Raw genomic sequence first — 12,250 nt, 5'->3', positions numbered from 1 at the left:
TGTCACACACATCTCGTGTAGCAGAGCTCAGCGCACACTCAGGTCTACTACATCTCTACAACAGAGTTTAGAGATGAAGCAGAGCTGAGTGTGTGCTGAGCTCTGTTACACTAGAGATGTGAGTGACAGGAGGAGTAGCTGGAGGGATGGATGGGTGTAGCAGAGCTGAGCTCTGCTTCATCTCCGGTGTCCGGAGTAGCCGAGCTAACCGCACGGTTAGCTCTGCTTCATCTCGCCATAGGAATGCATTGACCAGCGTTGATTGGCCAGTGTACAGCATTCGGCCAATCAACGCTGGTTCTGCCGGAGGAGGCGGAGTCTAAAATCGTACCAGAATGGAAACTGCTGTGGAGCGATTTTAGACTCCGCCTCCTCAGGCAGAACCAGTGTTGATTGCCCGAATGCTGTACACTGGCCAATCAACGCTGGTCAATGCATTCCTATGGGAAAAAGTCAGCTCCGGCATATCGCAAGATGACAGGGATCCAGACATAATAAAGGTACTTGATGCCCCCAGACATGCTTCCCCTGCTGTCCCAGTTGCATTCCAGGGTGTTGGCATCATTTCCTGGGGTGTGATAGTGGACTTGGTGACTCTCCTGAGTCGAATGGTGGGATCCCCTGTAGCGAAGCATTTTCTCCCATAGACTATAATGGGGTTCGATATTCGTTTGAATAGTGGACTATTGAGCGGCTATTCGAAACGAATATCGCATATCGAACATTTTACTGTTCGCTCATCTCTAACCCCTATATATTAAAGGGGTTGTCCAACATGATTTATATACATGACTGGTGATATGAATTAGTTAGCTGTTAACAGTTATTCTATACTTCAGCTTCCCATATACACTAAATCACTGTCAGACTCCAGTGGTGACAAAAACTGATCTGAAGGCCCTCATTCACATTACATGGGTAGCTGATTTCTTTGATATCGCAGAGCTTGGTTGACATACATGTAATTTGGTTAGACAGCTTTTGAGCAGTAACCCCCTTTCCTCCCCACATGTTTTCATACCAGGCATAAATTTTCCATTATAATGTACATATGCTACATGTCTGCTGGCGTAATGAAGCAGAATCCCAAGAGTTCCTTCTGTAATTTTATGATTTGAAGCTTTGGATGTGCCTGGAAGTTATCATACTTATTAGATAAGATGTAATGGTTTATAAAAACGTAACAGACGCCATTTAGTCAGGCAGTACAGATCGATGGGAGTAACAGGCAATGACATGATGCTTGTCACTAAGCTCTAAGATCATGTGAAACAATACAGAACCAAATATGGCACATAGCAATTGTTTTATTTAATGCTACACTGCACTTATATTAGTACACGCAATAAAGAGCTCCTAAATAAAACTTACCACTGAAATATAAGACACGTCTGTATTAGTCCTTATTCAGACATGAGTGTTTTGGTCATAGTTTTGTATCAGTGATTGGTAGCCAATATCAAGAAACACAGAACAGGTTTTTTTTTTTTTTTTTTACAAAAGTCATTTTGTATATGAATCCCTCATAGATATGAGTCATTGGGGTACATTTATTATCCATTCTATAAGAAAATCTGTCTTTGGTGCCCATATGAAACACAGCATTATCAGCATTACCATGGTCCTTTGCAAAGTGGACCGCTAAAGGCTTAATGAGTCTCCACACACCTATATGGTCTCTCCCCAAGGAGTGACAATATCCCTTTAACCCTGTCTAAGCCTCTCACCTCTACCAGGTTATAGTCCTCTCTACATCGAGCTGAAGAGATGCAAGTACATCGAAACGGCCGTCCTCGATTGAGAGACTATGCCTGGTAATAATCCCAGCGTCATTGCAAAACAAAGGCCTCTGTGAAGGTCGTGCATGATGCAAAAGGGAGCAGCCTTTATTGGGTTATTTCACTGGAATTCTGTCTTTCCTAACAACATCAGGGAAGACAGGCTTGCACATTCCAGTGAGCGCCCTCTATTGGTTTGCAACACTGAGGCAGCAGCTGACTTCCTAATTACATCAGGGAAGACAGATTTGCATATTCTTCCCATGGTCCTTTGCAAAGTGGAATGCTAAAGGCTTAATGAGTCTCCACACACCTATATGGTGGTCTCTCCCCAAGGAGTGACAATATCCCCTTAGCCATTTTTTGAAAGAAATACACAAAATTAAAGCTTTACTACCATGGATTGCTATAGGCAAGATTCATAGTTTTCCTTTGAACATGATAATACATCTATTTCTTATCCATATTAGTGAACCATAAAAAAATAGCCAGAAATAGGGTGTATCCAATTTTTAACTGTTCACATGGTCCTTAAAAAATGCATATGTGAAAAGTGGATGATTTTGATGTCATGTGCATAAAGCCTGACCAAATCTCCAAGGTGTGAATACTGCCTAAATGTGACTAAATAAAAAACAAATCCTTAAGAAAATCCAAATTTATAGTTTTCGGTTTAAAGAAATTGTGTGCAGTATCTTCAACATCTACAGTTGTATCTTCTAATAAAATGTAACAGAACAATATATAACATGAATTTATATGAAAGATACAATCACTGGTTATATAGTGCTAACAGATTCTGCAGTGCTGTACAAAAGTTTAGATCATACTCATCCATGCCTCTCCACAATAAGACTAACTGTCTAGTTTCTTTATTTCAGATGCACTTGCATATACAGTGCATGGATCAATTTCATAGAAAACTATTTGATCTACTATATTCCACTGTGTGGAGAAACTGCAGTACACTTTGTATGCATTTCTATAATATTTCATAATGTCATCTGTAATGAGAACCATCTTTAACATATTATAGCATAACAATCTGAAATAATGGAGAATATACAGCTGTACAAAAAATGGACTTCGATGGGGCAACACAGTGGCTCAGTGGTTAGCACTGCAGCCTTGGGTTCAAATCCCACCAGGAACAACATCTGCAAGTAGTTTGTACACTCACCGGCCACTTTATTAGGTACACCTGTCCAACTGCTCGTTAACACTTAATTTCTAATCAGCCAATCACATGGCGGCAACTCAGTGCATTTAGGCATGTAGACATGGTCAAGACAATCTCCTGCAGTTCAAACCGAGCATCAGTATGGGGAAGAAAGGTGATTTGAGTGCCTTTGAACGTGGCATGGTTGTTGGTGCCAGAAGGGCTGGTCTGAGTATTTCAGAAACTGCTGATCTACTGGGATTTTCACGCACAACCATCTCTAGGGTTTACAGAGAATGGTCCGAAAAAGAAAAAACATCCAGTGAGCGGCAGTTCTGTGGGCGGAAATGCGTTGTTGATGCCAGAGGTCAGAGGAGAATGGCCAGACTGGTTCGAGCTGATAGAAAGGCAACAGTGACTCAAATAGCCACCCGTTACAACCAAGGTAGCCAGAAGAGCATCTCTGAACGCACAGTATGTCGAACTTTGAGGCAGATGGGCTACAGCAGCAGAAGACCACACCGAGTGCCACTCCTTTCAGCTAAGAACAGGAAACTGAGGCTACATGAGCACAAGCTCATCGAAATTGGACAATTGAAGATTGGAAAAACGTTGCCTGGTCTGATGAGTCTCGATTTCTGCTGCGACATTCGGATGGTAGGGTCAGAATTTGGCGTCAACAATATGAAAGCATGGATCCATCCTGCCTTGTATCAACGGTTCAGGCTGGTGGTGGTGGTGTCATGGTGTGGGGAATATTTTCTTGGCACTCTTTGGGCCCCTTGGTACCAATTGAGCATTGTTGCAACGCCAAAGCCTACCTGAGTATTGTTGCTGACCATGTCCATCCCTTTATGACCACAATGTACCCAACATCTGATGGCTACTTTCAGCAGGATAATGCGCCATGTCATAAAGCTGGAATCATCTCAGACTGGTTTCTTGAACATGACAATGAGTTCACTGTACTCCAATGGCCTCCACAGTCACCAGATCTCAATCCAATAGAGCATCTTTGGGATGTGGTGGAACGGGAGATTCGCATCATGGATGTGCAGCCAACAAATCTGCGGCAACTGTGTGATGCCATCATGTTAATATGGACCAAAATCTCTGAGGAATGCTTCCAGCACCTTGTTGAATCTATGCCACGAAGAATTGAGGCAGTTCTGAAGGCAAAAGGGGGTCCAACCCGTTACTAGCATGGTGTACCTAATAAAGTGGCCGGTAAGTGTATGTTCTCCCCGTGTTTGTGTGTATGTCCTCTCTTTCTACAAAAGACATACTGATAGGGGAAAAAAAATGTACATTGTGATCCATATATGGGGCTCACAATCTACATTTAAAAAAAAAAGACTTTGATGACTATTAGGATCCTTAGATCACTTCTGTTGCTTTAAGGTTGTTATGCAAACATGTGATGCTTTCATTTACTTGAATGCGAATGAGCATCAAACAGGTCATGTGACTTATGAAGTGGAAGTGGCATTCATGAAGCACTGCTGTTGCTTCATACAGCTGATCCACGAGGCTCCTGGGAGTTAGACCACTGCCAATATTCATTTGATGAACTACAGAAAGGAGCCCATAAAACCCCCTTAATGTAACAATAAATCAATTCAATACACTTTTGAGGCTATCAAAACCCTTACTGCAATTCACAATTCAGGTACTGGATGACCACATATAAACTCACATAGAATATCATTTTGTGATACAAAATCACAAAACAGTATTGCCCTGAAATGCTATCTTGTGACATACATTACTAGACATATACAGCCACAAGGAAAGTTAAGGGGGGGGGGCGGAGCCTGACCGGCAACGTTGATGGACGCTAGAGCCTGAAACTCCGTCAATATATTAGCCCAACACCGACCCTGCAGCTATTACCAGCCCGAAAAATGGGAAAACAGCAGCATGAACGAGGTGGGGACTTACCGAGCACACCAGCTTCCAAATCGTCCTCGGCAGAGCTTCACAAATTTTTCAAGAAGAAGCAGTCTCAATCCCCGCTGTTGGCGCGCAAGATGGCGCCGGCGGGAACACACCATGAGGATGTACAGGAGGACTCAGACATGGACAGTACCTCTGGAGCGGACACTCAAGGTACCATTTCTACCTCCTTTTTTAAGTCCTTCCTCAGAAAGGCACTGGCACAGGCTATAGCCCCGGTTATGTCCGAGCTTGCAGAGATGCATGCAGAGCTACAACACATGGGGGGTCGTGTGGACAGGTTGGAATCTGCACACTCTGCCCTCACATTACACTCAACCACAGCAGCTCTCCATGTCTCTAACCACCATACCCACTTAAATCGCGTGTATGATATGATTGAGGATCTGGAGAACAGAAATAGGAGAAGGAACATAAGATTGAAAGGACTACCGGAGTCACACTCTCCAGACTCCCTCAGAGATATAATGGCAGCCATCTTTGCGGACATCTTAGGTGCAGAGAGGGCAGCTTCCATTCAAGTTGAAAGGGTTCACCGCGCCATACGCCCTAAACCTGCTCCCTCTGAACCACCTAGGGACATTGTTTGTGGATTGCTTTCCACCGTTGACACATCAGCTATATTAACTGCTGCGAGAGACAAACGGCCCCTAACCTATGAGGGGTCTGAAATACAACTGTTCCAAGATATAGCACCCTCAACCCTCGCGAAGAGGAGAATGTTAAGACCCTTACTGGAAGCTCTAAGGGAGAAAGGCCTCCCATATGCGTGGCTCTTTCCATTCGGACTCTCGGTCCTAAAGCAGGGCCGCAGGATATATATCCGCTCCCCGGAAGACCTTGCAAACGCCTGGCAATAACTGGGAATTGAGCCGCTACAGATCTCCTCCTGGTCTGCCTTACCGGAGGATATTCACGCCTGGCCTGAGCTCCCAAGACTGGACTCAGACATTGCTCCACGCAGGCACAAATCGCCCAAGGCCAAGAAAACCCTGGTTAGCAACATCATGAGTGACTGAACACTTACTTTCCTAACCGACGTTAGACCCACAGGTTATATATTCTTCATATTGCTTTGATTGTTACTCTGGGTTATACCTGTTAAGCCCCAGTTTCCTTCTGTGGACACCTAGAGCTGCAGCCATGTATGTGAGATTCCGGCTGCATACACAATGCAATGTACTTCCATAACTGCATTTCTCCCCTGTTGTAGATTTAAGTTCTTCTCACAGGTTTGTTCCCAGCACATTCCTTGTAGCCTTACTGCTAAGATGTTTACAGCGGGAACATATGTCATGTAGTACACGGAATGTACCCCTGTCACCTTGGAGTGGGGTGTTCCATTGGTACGCGCCCCGTAGACCCGGGGGGTAACCTCCCTTTAATCCCCCTTCTCTCTCCCCTTACCTTTTCCCACATCCCTAGTGCTCAGGTGTCTTTCTATGTTCTTTAAGCTTTAAGAGATGTTCATGGCCACCTTCGCATTGGGGAAGGGGCTGATATTCTGCCCGGGCGTCATGTTTGACTCTATACTTATGGTCTCCTTCATACCGAATGTTAACTCCGCCACCCCCTATACACAGCAAAAGACTCATCACAGGTTCTAGTGGGGTACCCCCAACCCCCCCCTCCCCCTACCCCTTTTCCCTCCTTTTATCTCACAGCTCCAGGTGATGACTCTTCCTTCCCTTATCTCCCCCCCTCCTTCCCCTCCTCTCCCCCCTCCCCCCCCTTTTTCCACCCTTTCTTCATAAAAACCTCACTTAGTCTAACCGGTTGTGCTACACTAAGCATGATTTGACACAGACCGGACTGGTGGTACGGATTCTGCCCTGGTCCTGGTCTCAGTGTCTGAATATAGATCCTTCCTTTCATGCTCAATACCTTTATTCAATGATATTGTTGTAGTTGGTTTTCATTGTTTCAATGTATTGCTTTTGACCATTCAGGTTTTTCTTCCACAGGAATGATTCTCCATTGTATCTCTCTGATGTTTGTCCCTACATAGGAGGGATGCTGTTCGACTGTCCAGGTCCCTACGCTATCACTATCACCATAAATATCATTATCATTCTCTCATCCCCTCTATTCTACTTCAACGCCCTTTTTCGGTCCTATGCACCTCTCTCTCAGGGTCGTACTGTGGGCTATTATGACCCGATTAGGACTACACTCCGTAACCCCAATTACCTATTTCAGTACAAATAGGTTCCGTGTCTCTTTCTATCTGATAGGCGAGATCAGGCTCTCTCGCCTTTTATCACTTTATTTCTTTCTCATTTTATCATCTTATTTATTCTTCCTCATCTTACTCACTACCCTCCCTCCCTTTTTTTTTCTCTCTCTGTTGTAACTGTGATTCAGGTACGTATTTGCGCTCTAGTTCTTTCTTTCTCCCTATACTACTTTTATCTCTCCCTTCACATCTTTCTACTTCCCTTTTCCATTTCTCTCCTCTCCCCTCCTCTTTCTCTTACAATCCCTTCCTCTCCCTCTTCTGCTCTCCCTGACCTTCCTTACCCACCCTCTCTCCCATCCTCCCATCCTCTAAGTGTTCCTATAGTGACGCTCGACGAGGGCTAAATATGACAGAATTGACTCTCACATCCTTTAATGTTCATGGCTTAAACTCTCCCAATAAGAGATCTCAAATCTTCACTATCCTGCGCAAACTGAACACCCAGATAGTATTCCTTCAGGAAACTCACTTCAAAGCAGGCAAAATACCTTGCTTACCCACGAAGCAGTACCCCCAGATTTTCCACTCTAGCAACCCCATAGCTGCCACCAAAGGGGTTTCCATATTGGTCCACCACTCTGTCCCCTTCCAATGCGCTCAGACCTACGCGGATCCAGAAGGCAGATTTCTGTTTCTCAAAAGCACCATAGCCTCTCAAACATACACACTAGCTAATCTATATGCCCCAAATCAGGGACAAGTTCCCTGGCTACTGAACACACTGAGAGAACTTGAGCTTTTTGCTACGGGCCCCATCATACTCGCGGGAGATTTAAATCTTACCCTTGAACCGTCCATAGACTCTTCTTCAGGTTCTTCCTCCACTCCTCAAAAAGCCTTAGGGAAGCTCTGTCAGAGTCTTGCCGATATGAAACTCATTGACATTTGGAGAACCCTCAATCCTACCACCAAGGACTACTCCTTTTTCTCGAATCCGAGACAATCGTATCAGCGATTAGACTACATCTTTCTATCTAAGGAACTGATCCCTTTCTCTAGCAAATCAAGGATCGAAACTATCACGGTTTCGGATCACGCCCCTGTCTGGGTAAAACTAACTTTTACACAACTCCCTAGGAAGGATTGGAACTGGAGACTAAATGAGGCACTACTCGACAGGACTGATGTAGTGTCTGAAATTAAGAAACAAATGGACATTTATTTTAGCTTCAATGCCAATGCAGACATTTGCCCTACAATAACTTGGGAGGCACACAAGGCGGTAATTAGAGGAGTCTTTATTTCGCTCGCATCAAATATTAAAAAAGAATCCCAAGCTGAACTAGACCGTACGCTTTCTGAGATCTCTAAAATAGAAAGGCTAAGAAAGACCTCCCAAAGGAATGCCAGGACCGCGGACTTGCGTTCCCTACGGGAGAAACTGAAGGACATGATCAATACGAGAACATCCAAGCATTACCTACATTTTCAACATAGATTATATTCTCACAGTGACAAAGGAGGCAAACTCATGTCCTCCCTGATCAAACAAAAGAAATCAAAATGCTTCATATCTGAGATCAAAAACAGCCAGGGCTTAGTTCAAAAATCCACCAAAGATATCCAATTAGCTTTTCAGAAATTTTACTCAGACCTTTACAATCTGACCCCACACCGCTCAAAGGAAGAGACTCTATTTCACACTGACAACATTGACAAATTTCTGTCTTCCATAGACTTGCCCTCATTGTCGGAGGAAAGTTCACTTACTCTCACTGACCCGATCTCACACGAGGAGATAAAACATGTTTTAAATAGTTTCCCAAAAGGGAAAAGTCCAGGGCCGGACGGCTTCCCATTGCAGTATTACAAAATCTTCCAGTCCACTCTATTGCCACACTTATCCCTCTCATGTAATGCTCTGATGTCAGGAAAAACCCTGCCCAAGCAAGCTCAGGAGGCCCACATAACGGTCTTACCTAAGGAAGGGAAAGATCCCCTGTTCTGTGGGAGCTACAGACCAATATCATTACTTAATGTGGACCTTAAGATCTGGTCAAAAATATTGGCATTTCGGCTCAAAAACGTCATCCCACAACTTCTACACACTGATCAAGCAGGGTTCGTCCTAGGAAGAGAAGGGAAAGATAATACACACCGTCTCCTACATGCCATATCTCACGCTCGAAAAACTAAATCTGACCTGGTACTCTTAGGTGTCGATGCCGAAAAGGCTTTCGATAGAGTGGACTGGCTCTTCATGAGGAAAATATTGCAAAAATTTAATATCCCATCTACATTCATATCGGCAGTCTTCTCCCTCTATGACACTCCATATGCAAAAATTAAGATAAATGGCACCCTCTCCCCACCCTTCCATATATCCAATGGTACACGTCAGGGCTGCCCCTTGTCCCCTTCCTTGTTCATACTCACCTTAGAACCACTCCTACAGGCTGTGAGATCTCATCCGGATATTCACGGTTTAAAAGTTGGTAGACACACTCTTCAAACAGCGGCGTTTGCGGATGACGTTCTCTTTTTAGTCTCGAACCCTGAAATGGGCCTCCCCACCATTATGAATCTACTCCGATCATATGGAAAAGTATCTGGCTATAAAGCCAACCTAGATAAATCGGAGGTATTAAACATTACACTTCCTCGCTCTAGAGTAGTTCAACTAGCCAGCTCTACCCCTTTTAAATGGACCTCTAGTAAACTTAAATACCTTGGTGTTCAACTTACGGCAGATACGGAAAAGCTCTATGAGGAAAATTTTCTCCCTTTATTGGCTGATATAAGAAAAATGCTACTGTCATATCAAGGGATGCCTTTTTCCTGGTTCGGCAGACGGAATCTGCTGCAAATGTATGCGCTCCCAAAACTCCTCTATAGGTTGCATATGCTCCCGATCAGACTCCCCCCTGCGTTCTTTAGTTCCATTAAAAAGTTGTTCTCTTCCTTCCTTTGGAGGGGAAAACATCCTAGACTCCCCTCCTCACTCCTCATGAAAAAGAAACAAGCGGGAGGGATAGGTCTACCAAATGTAACAAATTACTACAAGGCGATTCAACTTAAACGTTGGCTCGACCTTACTTCCACCAACCCAAACAACATCATAGCGGATCTAGCATTCACCACCTTTGGACACTCTGCGATTGTTGAGTTGTGGCTATATGGCCTCCCAGGGCATCGCTCCAAAAATATTCATCTCCTCCTTTTAGGGGCTTGTGAGGTTTGGAAAGACATGAGACATTTGCTTTCACCGTACCCTTCTCCTCTTCTCCCACTTGGTGTCCTCCCGGAATTCCTGGGAAAATCACATGAGGCCCACCCATCATTATGGAGACAACTCTTCTCCAATAGATTACTAGAGGTACTGGCCTTGAATCATAGGTTTGATCCCCAGAGCTTCTACTCTTTGTTGCCCCACACTGACGATCTCACGTTTTTGCAGAAACTCCACCTTGATGGAGTGATCCGGAGTGCATTGGAGTTAGGAGAGGTTAGGACGGCCTTAACCACCTTCGAACGTTCCACCTTGGCACAACATAAACAGTTGTCGAACACTTCTTATGTACTCTCGACTCACGTAGCTCCCCTGCGTATCCAGAGGCCCGCCTTCCTGTCCGCGTGGGAAAGAGAGTTAGACATCACTCTTACTGATGAGGAAGTCCAACAAATTCTCTCTCACTCCCACGGCTTTTCCCCGTGTGTAAGACTTCAAGAGAATCATTACAAATTATTGACCAGGTGGTATCGCACTCCTCAATGGCTTTTCACCCACAATCTCTCTGACAGTGAGGTTTGTTGGAGATGCAACGTTCACGAAGGTTCCCTCTCCCACATTTGGTGGTTTTGCCCTAAGGTTCAAACGTTTTGGAGTGAGGTTCAGGATCTTTTAAGAAGGCTCTCATCCCCCTCTTTTGAACTCACTCCTGCTATGGTTCTCCTCTCGTTACCTTCACCAACTTACAAACCGTCTAAATCGAATCTATTGTCAATTCTGCTGCTTGCAGCGAACTCATTAATCCCCTTAAAATGGCTCTCCCCTGATCCCCCTACAAAATCTGAGTGGATTACGAAAGTTTATCAGATCTGCCGCTTTGAGGAACTTTCCAGTTGGTATAACAGAACTCACGGGAGATTTGAAAAAATTTGGTCTCCCTGGAAAAATCTCACGTTCTGATCGCAACAATTGCAATTTACAATATATCCTGTCAATCCCTCCCTCGTCCTCGCCTCACCCCCTTCTTTCCCTTAACCCTCCTCCCCTCTCCCCCCTTCTCTGCTCTCCTTTCCCCCCATTCCTCCCCCTCCATCCCTCTCCTTTCCTCCCTTCACCCCCCCCATTCAACAAAATTCACCTTCTTCCCTCACTACCTATCTTCCTCCCCTCTCTCCATCTCTTTCTCCTTCCACCCCCCCCCTCCCCCCCTCCCCCCCTTTTTTCTTCTGCCCTCCATTCTCACTCTTCACATCTGCTTTCTTGGAAATCTCTATCACTTCCTCTTCTTTCTCTATTTCTCCCTTTCTTCCCTTTCTCCCTCTCTCTTTATTTACTTTACTCTATTTACTTTTCTACCCTAGAGCGCATGACGGTACCTTCTGTTGTGCAACCCACTACCATTTCTCCTCCACCTGCTCATAGAAATATCCGTTTTTAGAGGATCATTATGGAAACAGAATCCCTCCTACCTACTGGCTATGCTGTAGACTTGCTTTATCACAGTTCAGAACTACCACTCCCCTCCAGTATTAAGGAGAGGGTTTGAAACACTGTGATGATGATTGATTTGATAAGATGCCTCAATTTACGCTCTTACTGTTTACATATGTATGCATATATTGGTTACTTGTTACCTGTTACTCTCCCTGGTTTCCAGGGTATGAATCCTGTCACCTCCATTTAACTCCTATGTTTTCTAGTTATTCACTCTTTGTACTTGAACCTTTGTTACCTTATTTCATTTTCAATAAAAATATTATAAATAAAAAAAAAAAAGGAAAGTTAAGGGAGGTTATATCTGAAATGGATAATGTACTGTATTTTGTCCTCTATAGAAAAGTCTAAAGCTGATCATACACATTAGATTTTAGAATGCCATCACTTGTCTGTAATGATCACGGCAGACAGACAGACACAATTTGATGCTTTGATGTATGAGACACACTATT

At 44.3% G+C, this 12,250-nt stretch overlaps 1 protein-coding gene across 2 annotated transcripts in view; it reads right to left on the bottom strand.

Annotated features, from left to right (window-relative positions):
* CPLX1 (complexin 1) overlaps positions 1-12,250 on the bottom strand; it is a 204,834-nt gene that overhangs the window by 139,948 nt on the left and 52,636 nt on the right. The window lies entirely within an intron of this gene.

The sequence above is a fragment of the Leptodactylus fuscus genome, chromosome 1 (genome assembly GCF_031893055.1).
Source record: "Leptodactylus fuscus isolate aLepFus1 chromosome 1, aLepFus1.hap2, whole genome shotgun sequence".
NCBI classification, from domain to species: domain Eukaryota; kingdom Metazoa; phylum Chordata; class Amphibia; order Anura; family Leptodactylidae; genus Leptodactylus; species Leptodactylus fuscus.
Note: the sequence above shows the minus strand (reverse complement) of the source record. Positions and strands in the feature narration are given on the sequence as shown.